Source organism: Antechinus flavipes, chromosome 6 (genome assembly GCF_016432865.1).
Source record: "Antechinus flavipes isolate AdamAnt ecotype Samford, QLD, Australia chromosome 6, AdamAnt_v2, whole genome shotgun sequence".
In the NCBI taxonomy this organism is placed as follows: Eukaryota; Metazoa; Chordata; class Mammalia; order Dasyuromorphia; family Dasyuridae; genus Antechinus; species Antechinus flavipes.
In genome coordinates, this window is record NC_067403.1 from 229,733,655 (window position 1) to 229,747,652 (window position 13,998).

Sequence of the window (13,998 nt, forward strand, 5' to 3'; positions counted from 1 at the left end):
CTTCCTGAGATCCAATCTTGCCTCAGACCCTTACTAGCTGTGTGACCTTGGACGAGTCACTTACCCTGCTTGCCTCAGTTTCCTTATCTATAAAATGAGCTGGAGAAGGAAATGGGAAATGGCAAAGCACTCCAGTCTCTTTGCCAAGAAAACCCCAAATGGAGTCCTAAAGAGTCAGATGTGACGAAACAACAACTAAGCTGAATATTTATATTCTGCTTATTTGAATGTTTTTGTGGATGGTTGCTAAATTTGAAGAATTCAAGTCAATTAAAAAAAGATCCACGAAGGAAGATTCTATTTACATCCAGAGAAAAAAAATTATAAATAGAAGTATATGGAGTAGAGTTCTAATTTGTAGCTAATGGTAGCTTTCGCTTTACTCCAAACCAATTAATCAAGCATGCATCTATCTATCTATCTATCTATCTATCTTTGCTGAGGCAAAGGGATTAAGTGATTTGCCCAAGGTTACACCCAGGAAATATTAAGCTTCTGAGGTCAGATTTGAACTCGGGTCCTCCTGACTTCAGAAATCAAGCACTTATTAAGCAATCTATTAGTCACTGTGCTGGGCAAACAAAGAAAATAGAACTTGTCTTCAAGGTTCTCTGGTTCTGAAGGATGGATGGTCGTGTGCAAAATACATAGCATACATACAAGGCAAAAGTGGTTTGGGAGGGGAAGGAAAAATTAAAAATGTATGGCAAAAAACAAAACTTTGAAGGAATCATAGAAAATCAGGGTAGCTTAAAAAATCATGTATAGTATTTATTATGTAATTTCCTCCCCCCAAAGTAAACAATGTAAAATGGAAATTCATAGGGGGAGGAGTATAGTATCCATTTTTAAGCTTTGAACAGCATTATTAATTATTAATAATGTTATTATTAATATTATCATTATTAATATTAACTCCATCTTTTTTTAACTCTAGTTAATCAATAAGACAATCAAAGAAGCCATAATTTGTAACATTATCTAATTTCTAGAGTCTAAATCAGGTCTCCTTAAACTTTTTCCACTGTTAACCCCCTTTTCACCGAGAAATTTTTACAAGACCCTGAGTATATAAGTATATAAAATAAGTATACAAATAAAACATTTACTGATAATAAGTCCTAATTTTGCGGCCCCCACATTTAGTTATGACGCCTTATACGGCGCTGCTACTTATAGTTTAAGAAATTTTGTTTTAAATGATCACACTGAAAAATCTTACAAATTAACTCTCAGAACTGATTCCAGCATAAATCTGCTCCCATGCCCATTTCCTCTGGTTGACTACTTCCTTCTGAACCTCCCTATTTTAAGGAAACCTCTTAGGTCAGCTGTTTTCTTTAGACTTTGTTACCTGGATTTAGTTAGGACAAGAAACATAAGCAGGGTCATCATGGGGACTTTCCAGCTTGGAGAGTCGGTGGACTGATCAGGGGAGTCTAACTCACAAAGAAACTGGAAATGGACAGAGGCAAGCAATTGAATTCTTTAATAATAATTTTTTTTATTTTAATTTTCAATTCCAAATTTTCTCCTTTTCTCCATTCCCTCCCTTGCCCACTGAAAGAACAAGAAATATGATAACTATTATACATAGGAAGTCATGCAAAACATATTTCTGCTAAAAGTAAGAAAAATAAAGAAAAATATTTTCAATCTGCACTCTCAGCCTCTAAGTTCTCTCTCTGAGGATAGGTAGCATTTTTCATCCTGAGCCCCTTGGGATGGGGGCCATTCTATTGCGTAGTGTAACTAAGTATTTCATAGTTGGCCATCTTTAAAATGTTGCTGTTATTATACAAATTGTTCTCCTGGTTTTGCTTACTTCAATAAGTCTTGCCAGGTTTTTCTGAACCATCTTTTTCATTATTTTTTATAGCACAATAGTATTCCCTCATAATCATATACCACAACTTGTTCAGTCATTCCCCAGTTGATGGATAGCTTTTTTTAATTGTTCACTTTTTTTTTTTTTTTGGTAAGGTAATTGGGGTTCACTGACTTGTTAGTAAATGTTAAGTTTATTCTCTGGCAGAATTTGAACTCAGGTCCTCCTGACTTCAGGGTTGGTGCTCCATCTGGCTGTCCCTGTGTGTGTCTTTAGGTGGGATCTGAACCCAGGACTTCTTGATTCTACTCTAGACTGTGCCATTTCCCACTCTTCCTTGCAATAACTATCCCCACATTCTCTACCGGCCCCAGCGCCAGAGACTTATTTGGGGATGGCAAAATCCAGGTACATGAAATGGAGTCGCCTACAGTTTATTCATCACTTCTCCCTGACAGTAGAAGTTCTGTTTTTTCCATCACCCCAGCGGTTGGAGCAGACACTCCACTTATTCAGGTTTGTGCTTGCCAAACCACTAACCCAGCCTGCTCCCTGCCAGTAGGGACCTCGGGGAGTGGAGTGATAAAAGTCCTCAGAGCCTTGCCTAGATTAGTTCAGGGGAAGTCCAGAAAGAGAAGGGTTGACAGGAATGGAGTCTTCAGGGAAAGTCAGCTCCAATCCAACCAAGCAAAAAGCTGTTGGTGCCCCCGGGTGAGCCCCCTCTCCCTCTCAACATTAATGGAAGAAGAGTAATGTCTAATCTTTCTTCCAGAACTGAAATCTCCTTTATATCTCCAGTGAGCTGGTGAGGAGACCATTTTACAACCAAATTTCAGAATAAGAACCCTCTAGCTAGGAGATCTTAACCCAGGGTCCCCACAGGTTGGTTGTTTTTATAATGTGTCGATAATTATATTTACAATATAATTCATTTATTTGGAGCCGTATATATTTTATTTTGTGCATTTAAAAGCTTTATTCTAAGGAATCCACAGGTTTTACCAGACTACCCAAATCTGGTGATATGATATAAAAATGATTATGGGCTCCAAGTTGTAGCTGAATAGGAATCATCTTTATAGTATACCTATTTTTATTAGAATATAAGCTCTTTATGGGCAGGGAATAATTTTTGTTTCCTGACACTTAGAAAAATGTCTGGCACATAGTAGCTACTTTAAAAGTATTGATACCTGACAGACAAGTGGTCATCCAGTATTTGTCTAAAGACCTTGAGGGGGGAGGAACTTTTCCCCATACTTCTTATTGGGATAAATTTAATCATTAGATATTTTTTTGATGATCTCTAGACCAGAACTTCTTAAACTTTTTCCACTCATGACTCCTTTGAATCTGAGAAATTTTTATGTTACCTCTGCTACACAAGTATATAAAAAAGGTATACAAATCAAACATTTACTGATAATAAATCATAATTTCCCAATCTCCACATTTAGTTATATGATTCCCTATGGGGTCATGACCCCCAGTTTAAGAAGCTTTGCTCTAGATTATTGAGAATATCATCAATAGAAAGTTTTTTTAATGATCTCCAGACTATTGTGATAGATCTCACCATTAGAAATTTTTTAATGATCTCTAGACTAAAATAGTCTTTTCCCAACTACTATCCATTACTCCCACCTCGAGACAAAGTTCAACTCTTCCTCTCACAGACTCAATTTCCTCATCTTTAAAATGGGCATAAGAATAGCACTTTCCTCACAAGATTGCCACAAGGATCAAATGAAAGAATGAATGTGTGTGAATATATATACATATATGTTGTTGTTTTCCTTTATTTTTGTTTTCCAAAAAGAACCAATGATGTCACTGGTGATGTTTGATTTATGTATAAATTGGATTTAAGTGAGGGAGGACAGCACAAAGCCATTAGCCTCCTTCTCTCTTCCCCAGTCTTCAATGTACAATGGCAAGACAAAGATCGGGATGACTGACGATACCCTGGGATGCAGTGGATGACCTTGATGCTTTAAAGTTTCCATAATATCTAATTCAATCTCTTCATGACCACTGGAACGAATTGTTCTCATTTGCCCATTCTGCAGGGGAAAGTCTTCATGTGCTTGGGATAGACCTCCTTCCCCAATTCACTGATGGATTTCAGCCCTTCATTTATCTTAGACAAATATGTACACATATTTCAATATATACATATTTATGTATATATGTGTACATAATTATATATATAGACATCTGTGTATATAAAGTATATCCATATATATGAAGAGAGAAAAGAAAACAGAAAGAGAGAGAGAGAGAAGAAAAGAGAGAGAAAGAAAGAGAGAGCTTAAAGTGCCTTATAAATTGTAGCTGCTATTATCAGGATTACACGTATTATCATTATCATCTTAGGAAATTTGATCTAGCAATATTATCAAGGTGGTTCAGAATTAGAAAAGATCTGATGTCAGGTAAACAACTTAGAAACTTATTGTCCTAACCTAGATGATGTCTCCAAAGTTGAGATTTAAAAATGTAAAGGAAGAGGTGGATATGAGAAAAGTAGACAAGAATTGGCTAGTTGTTGGATCAGGAACTGAATGAGAGAATTTGCCGTTTTCCAGATGGAAACACTGGGAAAATGATGATAGTGTCTTGAAAAGAAATAAAGAAGGTGTACCGGAGATGGGGAAAGGGAAAAGAGCTGAAAGACATGTCATTTTTAACACATGATGCTTTCACATGTCAACAGATGACATGCCAGTAGAACATTCAAGTGCTAATGACCTGTTGGCTGATGGAAACCCAGGGGCTGAAGTGAGTGGTGGAGGAGTTCATATCTGAACCCAGCTGATTCAAAGAACAGGGGAAAAAAGGAAGAAGATGCGGATGGAATTTTCTCTTCTACCTCGGAATCTCAGATTTTAAATCTTCAGGATTTTTTACCTGCAATTTAAAATCTTTTAATCCACAAAAAAAATTAGTTGAAATGGGAGAATTAAGTTGGTGAAGAAGAAAAATACCAAAGATGGAAATCAATTTTTTCTCTAGCTCTCCAGTCTGAAGGTTTCTCTTGCATTTCTTCTCTGAAAAAGATGGAAAGAATTTTTCTTACACGTCATTCCCCTTTCCAAATCTATTCAATTCCAGTTTTTACCTCCAACATGGAGAAATCTTATAATGATCTTCTCAGGGGCAAATGGAGAAAAGGGATGAAGAAGGATGTAATTTGGAAAAAATACACTTAAAACTAAAATAATATATCAACTGTCCAGTGGTCACATAGAAGGGGAGAAAATTTCACGTCATGGGCCCGGCTTTGAACCAGAAACAATAATCTTCTGGAGGAAAACATAAATTCAAGCCTAAAAAAAGAATTAGAAAATGAAAAAAACATCTGTAAATTCTGTCCTCCAGAATGTTTTGATTCTATAGATCTCAAAGCATTTAAGAAATGACTCATCCTTTCAAACTCTATTTTTCAGGCGTCATTAGAGAAGCTTTAACAGTTTCCATGACTTGCTCAAGGTCACCTATGACTCTTACTGCCACTATCCCAGTTCAAGATCTCATTATCTGACCTGGATTATTGCAATGTCTTCTTAATGAGCATCTCTGCCTTGAGTGCAGCCCTTATAAAGTCGGAAATATAGCCTTCCTTATAGATAGAATTGAACCAGCACCACTGTGCTGAAAAATAATTGGCAATTTCCCAATGCCCATCAGATCTGACTATTCTATCTCCTAGGAAAGATTTCCTAAAAATCAGAGCCATTCCAAAATGCAATAGGGTGCCTTGAGATATAATGAAGACCTCCCTGGAGGCTCTCAATCATTGGTCAGATAAGCACCGATTCCACAAATTGTCAAGAGGATTTTTGTTTCTTTGGACTAAATTGCCTGAAGGTCTCACAGAGCTCTGAGGTAATGTGATTGGATCATTAGAGCTATCCCCAAATGGAATGGGTTCTCCTCGCTATCACTCTTCAAGAAGCAATCAAGTGACCATTGGTGGGTGTACTGCATATTCTGTGAATTGCCTATGATTCCCTCCTACTTTTTAAACACCTCTCTACTACCTAAATTCCAAACAAATGGTTAAGAACTCAGCAGAGTGATATCTGAGCCCCCAGATGTAAATAAGGGATGTGTGGCCAATGGCAACTTCTCCCAAATGATTGGGCACATTCACTTTTTCACTGAAATATTGGAAGAACCAATTTAAGCACATGTGACCGGGTTTTTTCCATGACTCATTTTCCTGCCTAAGCTTCATGAAGCCTGTCATCTAGCTTTCTAATGAGAATAAATTTCAGTCCCATAAGGACAGACTGCCCTACAAAAGCCCTAATGTCCACATAATAAGCTAAATTGATCTCCTATGGCATCAAGCCCATCTATTTTTTTCCTATGGGCCTCCCATCACCCTCAGGCAATAGACTAAAAGTCCCTGTGAGCTAGATTCAGGATTTTAGAGATGAAAGATGCATGGATCATCTTCTTCAACCCACATCTGAACGAGAATTCTCTCTACAACCTACCCAAATGGGTCATCTCCATGCTATGGGGAGAGCTCTCCCAGAGGGAATTCACTTCCTCTCCCATTCCACTGGGGTCAAACTCTAATCATTAAGAAGCTTTTCTTTCATTTGAGCCAAAAATCTGTCTCTTTACAACTTGTGTCCATTGTCCCTAGTTCTGTCCTCTGGGGCCACGACATACGGATAACTCAAGCCAAACTTGCCATCCGCTAAAACCTCCCAGCCTTGCCCACCGGAATTGTTGTCCAGTCTCAAGGCTCCCATCCTTTCTTTGCCTAGCTGTGTCTCTAAATAAATAGCTCTTTGAAAAGCTTACAGCTGCCATCCTTTATGAGTCATCTTAGATGCTGATATAATATAGGAATAATGAGACTCTTATTACCACTGCTCCTTTAGGAAGGAAGGAGGGGGGAAAGATGAACCAAGCGTAGTATCCCATTTCTTCAATACTCTGGACAGCAGAGCCAACCCAAGTAGCCATAGATCTGGATCTATCATTTTAAGACATGATTTTCCAGGAGTATGACAGCTGTGTACACTTGCCTGAAAGAGATTCCAACTAATGATGTTTTTATTTTCTAGGACAATGCGAAGCAGAACAAAGAGCACTGGCTTTGGAGACAGAGGTTCTGGGTTCAGATCTCTGCCACCTGTGTGCCTTTGAGCAAAGTAACAGTTTCTCTGAGTCTCAATTTTTTCAATTTTACAATGAGGGACAAAGGGATTTCAGAGGTCTGTTGCATCTTTATCCATTCTACTGTGTGCTTTAAAGTTTGTAATCAAATATTGGATTATTTGCTATCTAGGGGAGTGGGTGGAGGGAAGGGGGAAGGAAATTGGAACACAATATTTTGCAAGGGTTAATGTTGAAAAATTATCCATGCAGATGTTTTGAAAATTAAAAAGCTTTAATAAAAATAGTTTGTAATCTAATCTGATCTTCATGATCTCCCTCTGAGATTAATGGCAATATACCCATTTTAGAGATGAGAAAGCCATGGCTCAGAGAAATTAGAAAACTTGCCCATGTTTCCACAGTTGATAAATTGCAGAATGAACAAGGCTCCCATCTATAATAGATCAACCTTAATTTGAAAAACTCCTGAGCAGTCCATTTCTCTTTTAAATAGTTCAATTGGTTAGGAAGATCTCTAATCTGTTGATCCAAATTGTCTCATCCACCATTTGGGTAGAACTGGGATCCAAGTACAAAGAAGTTAAAAGATAGACCTTATAACAGCCCAAGGAAGCCTTCTTAGAGAAGGCAGCACTTGTATTGGACCTGAAGGGATAGGGAAGGATCCCACAGTAATACAGAGGGCTGTAAAGAAGAGGTGCAAAGGGGACATAGACCTCAGAGAGGGGCAATGGAAAGCAAGATTTCCTGGAGGGACCCAATGTCTCCCTGACAGCCAAAACAAACAAACACCACAGGCCAGCTCAGAGCCAAGGTTCCTACGTTTTTAAAAATTTTGCTTAAGACTCTGAGGTTTGTGTCCTTAGGTACATTTCCTCCAGTCTCTACCCAAGGGCTTTGGCCAACACTTTGGAGCTCTGAGGGATAGAATTCCTCAAGCTGGAACATCGGGCAGCATTTCTGCCAGTGATGTCACAGCTCCCACCTTTCCAGCTGGCTGCCTATCCCCGGACTCTCGAATCCGGTAACAGGAACGTGTAAAGACTGAGTTCTTGCTCTCCTTTAGGTAAAGGTGATACCAGGAGGCTCAGTGTTCCAGCTTTTCAACAGCACTTCAATGGAAGGATGATTGATTTTTCACATTTCTCGGTTTAGAGCTGGGTATTCTGCATAAGATTATAGATTCAGAGGTGGAAAAGACCCTAAGTGTTACAGAGTCCAAACCACTCCTGTTTCAGATGAGAAAATGGAAGCCCAGACAGGTTACGGAGTAAGTAACATAACAAAGCAGGATTCAAAGCCACTGTCATTCCAAATGCTGGACTCTTTCCATTACACTATCCTGCCTCTTCACCTTTTGTCTATTCCAGGTCCACTTCTTTGGCCCTTCAATAAAGGAGCAATTCAAGAGAATCCAAATGAGTGGAAATGTCCTTGGATCCCAGGTTTGCCCAAATGGGTGGAAACTGTAGATAAGACAATTTGGATCAGTGGATTAGAGATCTTCCTAATGAACTGAACCATTCAAAAGAGAAATGGACTGCTCAGGAGTTCTTCAAGTAAAGATTAGTCTATTGTAGATGGGATTCTTGTTCACTCTGCAACTTATCAACTGTATAAACATGGGCAAGTTTTCTAATTCTTCTGAGCCATGGCTTTCTCATCTCTAAAATGGATATATTGCCACCAACGTGAAGATCAAATTAGATTACAAACTTTATTTTTTATTTAAAATATGAAATATTAGTAATTTAAATAAAATAAAATATTAATAAAAATATTTTAAATGCTTATTAAAGCTTTTTAATTTTCAAAATTATGTCCCTGTAGACCCCCACCCAGACTGAAACAACAGTGTCTGGCCGTTTGAGTATAATATCAACTCAGACACCTGCTAGTTTGGGGGCTTTGGAGGATCACCGAACCTCAGTCTCTTCACCTGTGAAATGGGAACAATAATGTCTGCAGAACCCACCTCACTGACACGATGGTTATCCATATCAGATGAGATAAGCATGTTCTGGCTATCGCATAGCTCCTTCCCAGCTAGCTGATTTTTCCTATCCTCGTTCCACACAGCTGGAAATATAGAAATGAGTTTCCTCTCAGCCTGCCGTCCAACATCTGGGTGGAGGACCACAGGCTCGCTTCCCTGGAAATATAATTCATCTGTCACTTTCAGCCGCCACAGCTGAGCCAGTGGCGTCAAGAAGAGCTCAACGGTATGGATGAGGTCCCACGTTTTCAGCAGCCCAGTCCTAAAGACTCTACTGGATTAGCAATCAATCAGCTGCCCCCAAATCATGCGGTGGAGGTGCTGATGGGACGGAGAGGGATGCAGGTCGGGGTGCTGGAAAAAGCATTGGATTTGCAGCCTCAGACTCATGCTAAATCACATTCTCTGAACTCTAGTCCCATCATCTGTAAAATGGGGAAAACAAGAGAGCCCATCTCACAGGGTGATGCAAGCAGGGAACTAGATGATGTATGTAGAGCACTTTACAGAGCTTCATGAATGCCATCCATCCTGGCAAGATGGATGCACTGGACCAGATATCGGAAGCCCAGGGATCTCCTCTTGTCTTTCCCACTTACAGGTTGGAATCTCTGAGCCTCAGTTTCCTTCAACGGAAGCTAAATCAGAGCTTCTAAATCTTGTTTAGAGATTATATGGAGATGGGTATCAGAGAGATGTGGAGGAGTCCATGTACCCTTCTCAGAATAATATTTTTAAAACATAAAATAAAGAAGATTAGAAAGGAAAACAGTTATATTGAAATCATCAAAATATTTTAAAACTAGTTTGAAGACTCTAGGTAACTAGATAATCTTCAATCAACCAATTTAACAAGCATTTATTAGGCACCTACTTCATGTCAGACATGAAAAACACATACAAAGTCATCCCTGGTTGTCAAAGCTGTTGGTGAATTATCTTCCCAGAGAGATTCATTCGTTCATGTTTTCATATCTATCTCAACACCTAACACAGTATTCAGTATATAGTAGGCACTTAATAAATGATCATTAATTTATACAAAAAACTTTAACAGGACTTTTGCTTTCATTAATATAAGAATCTGCCAGTAAGGAAATTTATTGCATCACTCTGCATTAACTGTGTTCTGCTACTTAAAATCTTGGAGACCTGCCCAGGATATTAAGAGGCCAAGTAACATGCCCAGGTCACAAAGTCAGTATGTTAGAGGCAAGACTTGACTTTGCATCTTCTCTGTTTCCTATTCCACAGCTGCCTCTCTTTGTCAAGTTTAAGTAAAATAAATACAAGGTCACTTGGGGAGGGTTGGGACTTGAAGATCCCTTCCAGTTCTAACATTCCATTCCTCCAAGATTAAGTTATGGTAAAGTTGATGGAACTGGGAGCTCTCAGAAGTGGATTTCGGACAAAGTTCCCATTCTCCCCCCCACCCCTGTAACAAAGGCTCTCCATTCCTGGCTCAATAATGCATTAAAACCCGACAGCTCGTTTTTTGTCCTCTTCCCCCATTCCCCCTCAGGTGGCTTCCTTCTTTTGCCCATTAACTGTCTGCGTTTCATTTTCCTCTCCAGATGAATTCAGGTCCTTTTCCACCCAGCTAACGTCTGCCCTGGAAGTCGTACTTTCAACATTATCCATATTAAGAAGAATTCCCAAGTGGGCCATATTCAAAATGAGGTTTTCCTATTAGAGAGAGTAACCTTGGCAGAGTTGAGACAGCTCAGCAGAGCTGTGTTTCTGAGCTGGGCGGGCTCCCATGACTGTGTTATCATTTGACCCATTGTTTTGATTCTTGTTGTCCAGCATCCATCATGTGACTCTTGTTACTCCACCAGTCCCCTCCCAGAATCCTAGAGAATGTTTACAACTCAACAGATCTTTTTTAAAAAATCATTAAACGGGATCAGTGCAGGTCTCCCAGCCAACAGCAGATTCTCCAATTCTCCCTGGGACAGAACTTCTCCAAGTTGGATTTTCCTTTTCCACGCAGCTTCCTCATCCATCTGAGTTCAGATGCCCGATAGCTACAACATCCTCTCAGACATGTGAATTTCTTCCCTGCTAGGATTAGCAGCTCTGGCTGCCAAAATGAAACGGATCCTCCCTTGCAAATTTTCCATAGCAGAAGGTGGAAGAGATTCTGGAATCAGGAATAAATGAGTTTTTCAGATCCTAGTCTACTTAAAAAATGAAGAGTTGGAGTTGGTTGGTTTGTTGGTTGGGTATAGGAGGTATCTCTCCTACTTACTGCCTCATGGAGACCAAATGGAGACATATCTGACCCAGAGAAGAAAGGGAAACGTTCATGAGGGGCCATCAAGATCCAGAAGGATGTACTCTTCTCAAGCGACATTGAAAACAAGTATCATCTGGGTCTTTAAGCATGTGGATCACTCTTAAGCAGGGGGGAGGAGGAGGTAGGGAATGATTACACCTTAGCTACCTATAGTGTGTCTACTCATATTTAGCCCAACCTTAAACCATCCAACAAAACTTACCCCAAAGAAATGTGACTAATCTCAGTGTGAAGATCTGAAATGAGAATGGGAGTTCATCTTACTTTTATCCTATAGTAGCAATCAACCAACAAACATTTATTAAATGCTTATTATGTGTTAGAGATGTAAAGACAAAAGTCATACAGTACCTGCCTCAAAGGAAATTTACCTATATGAAATAAATGCAAAAGAGATATTAGATGGGGAAATGACATTGGCAGCTGAGTGGGAGAGCATTATAATACATTATTAATAATTGGTTCATTGAATTTGTCAGTATGGGAAACTCCCTTTATGAGGATTCCTTCCTCTGTCTAAGTAGGGACTCTAAAGGCAGATAGAAATTTTCACCTGAAGTTAAGGTGGAACTTGACCAGGACTGGCTAACTAGGAAGGGATGGGAAACCAACGTCCCTGACACCAGGTTCAGCACTTTGTTCACCAGCCAAGAATTCATCTCAAGTCAGAACTTATTTCTCTCCAATTTCCACAAAGTCATTTTGATTCCTGGGGCTGTGGATCCAGGATGTGGGCAGTCCAGATTCTTCTCCTTCTTCATCAACTACTGCTTTATGACTCCTTCTCTCACTAGCCTTTTTCCCAATGCAGTTAAGGAGAAGGAGAAAAAATTATAAAAATTCAAGGGACTCCATCCTGCCAACTTGTTAGTGACTCATAAAGCTCTAGTCAGGAGTGAGGTTGGAGGTAAAAGGATGAACCAGGAGTTAGGAGTGGGTTTTATTTATTCATGCTTTTACCTGTCGCTGTATCAGAAAATGTCCAATCTGACCATATCTAGGCTAACCCCTACATTTTATAAAGGAGGAAACTGAGATTTATCTTAGTTCTTTTATCAGCTTGTGTCAGGATAAGTATTTTATGACTATTATCTCATTTGATATTTATAACAATGCTGCTGATGTCCTTATTATTCCCATTTTACACTTGAGGAAACTGAGGCAGGTAGCAATTATCTGACCAGTCACATGACTAGTTTCTCAGACTGGATTTAAACTTCTGAACTCCAAGACTAAAGCTCTACCCACTGTTCCATCCAGATACTTCTGCAAAGCTGAAATTAGAACAGGGCTTTCTGACTGTCAGGTCGGTACCGCCTTCCTCTTTCCTCTACTCTACTCTCTTTATACTGGCATTCCCTAATTGATGAGTTTTTGCCATTCTCTTTTCTTTCCCTGGCAAATTAAATTCTCAATGCCATTATTGTTTCTTTGTCTGTATCACCATCTCTGTCTCAGTGTCCCTCTCTGTCCATCTCTCTATAGCTCTTTGTCCTTCTCTGCCTCTTTCTCTCTTCTATTGTCTCTCTATTTCAAATTCTACCATTCAAGATGAACAAATCTAGGTGAATCAACAGAATGTATTAATTCAGCACCTTCATAACCACCTGGCTGAATCTCTAAGGCTTTTATTCAAGATTTGCCCCAAAGTCAGGGCTAGACCAAGGGGTATGCTGGGAGAGATGCTATACCTTCCTTTTCATGCTGTTCTTTAACACAAACTCATAGAAAACTTGTATCTCCTTTGCTTCTATGTTCAGAGTGGGCTCAGCAGCTCCCACTCTGGAGACCCTTCATGTGGAGGCTGTCCAAGAAGCTTCTTTGAGATCTAGCTTTTCCATCTCTCCTCAGAGAAAAACAGTATGACAAACCCAAGGCTAGAAGCCAGTATCTGACAAATGAGGCCACTGAAGCGATCATAAACCCAGTACTGAGCATGGCTAGGCATCCAAGGTGTACTTTTTACTCCAGCAAGGAACACAGAACCTTCTGGAGGAGGGTTAAAAAAGCACTAAAGAGTTAAACTCTGCCCTTAAATGAAAAGTTAAACTGCAGCTTAGCTGAAAGATGAAGAGAACATCATCAAAATATAACTTGTCTTTCCTTTTTTTCCTACCTGATCCCCCCCCTTTCCCTTGTTTTTCTTTTTTCCTTTCCTTCCTCCCTTTTTCTTTTGTTTTCTTTCCTTCTTTTTCCTGACATCTTCTTCTCTTCATTCTTTTTTATTGTATTTATTCCTTTTTTCTCCTCTTTTCCTTTCTTCTTTCCTTCTGACTTCCTTTCCTTTTTTTTTGCTTTGCTTCCTTCATTCCTGTTTCTTTCTTTCTTTCTTCCTTCTCTTTTTTCTTTTGACTTCCTCCCTTATTTCCTCATTTCCTTCTTTTTGTCTTTCCTTCCTTCTTTCTTCCTTCTTTTCTTTCTTCTCTTTTGAACTGCTCCCTTATTTTTTCTCTTTCCTTCTTTCTTTCCTTTTTTTGTCTTTCCACCTTTTTGTCTTTCCTTCCTCTCTTCCTTCTCTTTAGTTTTCCTCCCTTATTTCTTCATTTCCACCTTTTTGTCTTTCCTTCTTTCTGTCTTCCCCTTTTTTTGGTCTTTCCTTCCTCTTTTTATCTTTTTTCCTTCTCTCCTTTTTTTCTTTGGCTTTCTCCTCTATTTTTAAATGTTCCCTTTCTTTCTCTCTTCTCTTTTTTTCTTTCTTTTCTGTGTTTTCTTTCTGAAGGAACCACTTTCTTA

The 13,998-nt window shown here is 39.2% G+C and overlaps 1 protein-coding gene across 3 annotated transcripts in view; it reads right to left on the minus strand.

Annotated features, from left to right (window-relative positions):
- The window catches only part of PAMR1 (peptidase domain containing associated with muscle regeneration 1), a 103,525-nt gene that overhangs the window by 86,968 nt on the left and 2,559 nt on the right, over positions 1 to 13,998 (minus strand). The gene's annotated exons all lie outside the window — the stretch shown is intronic.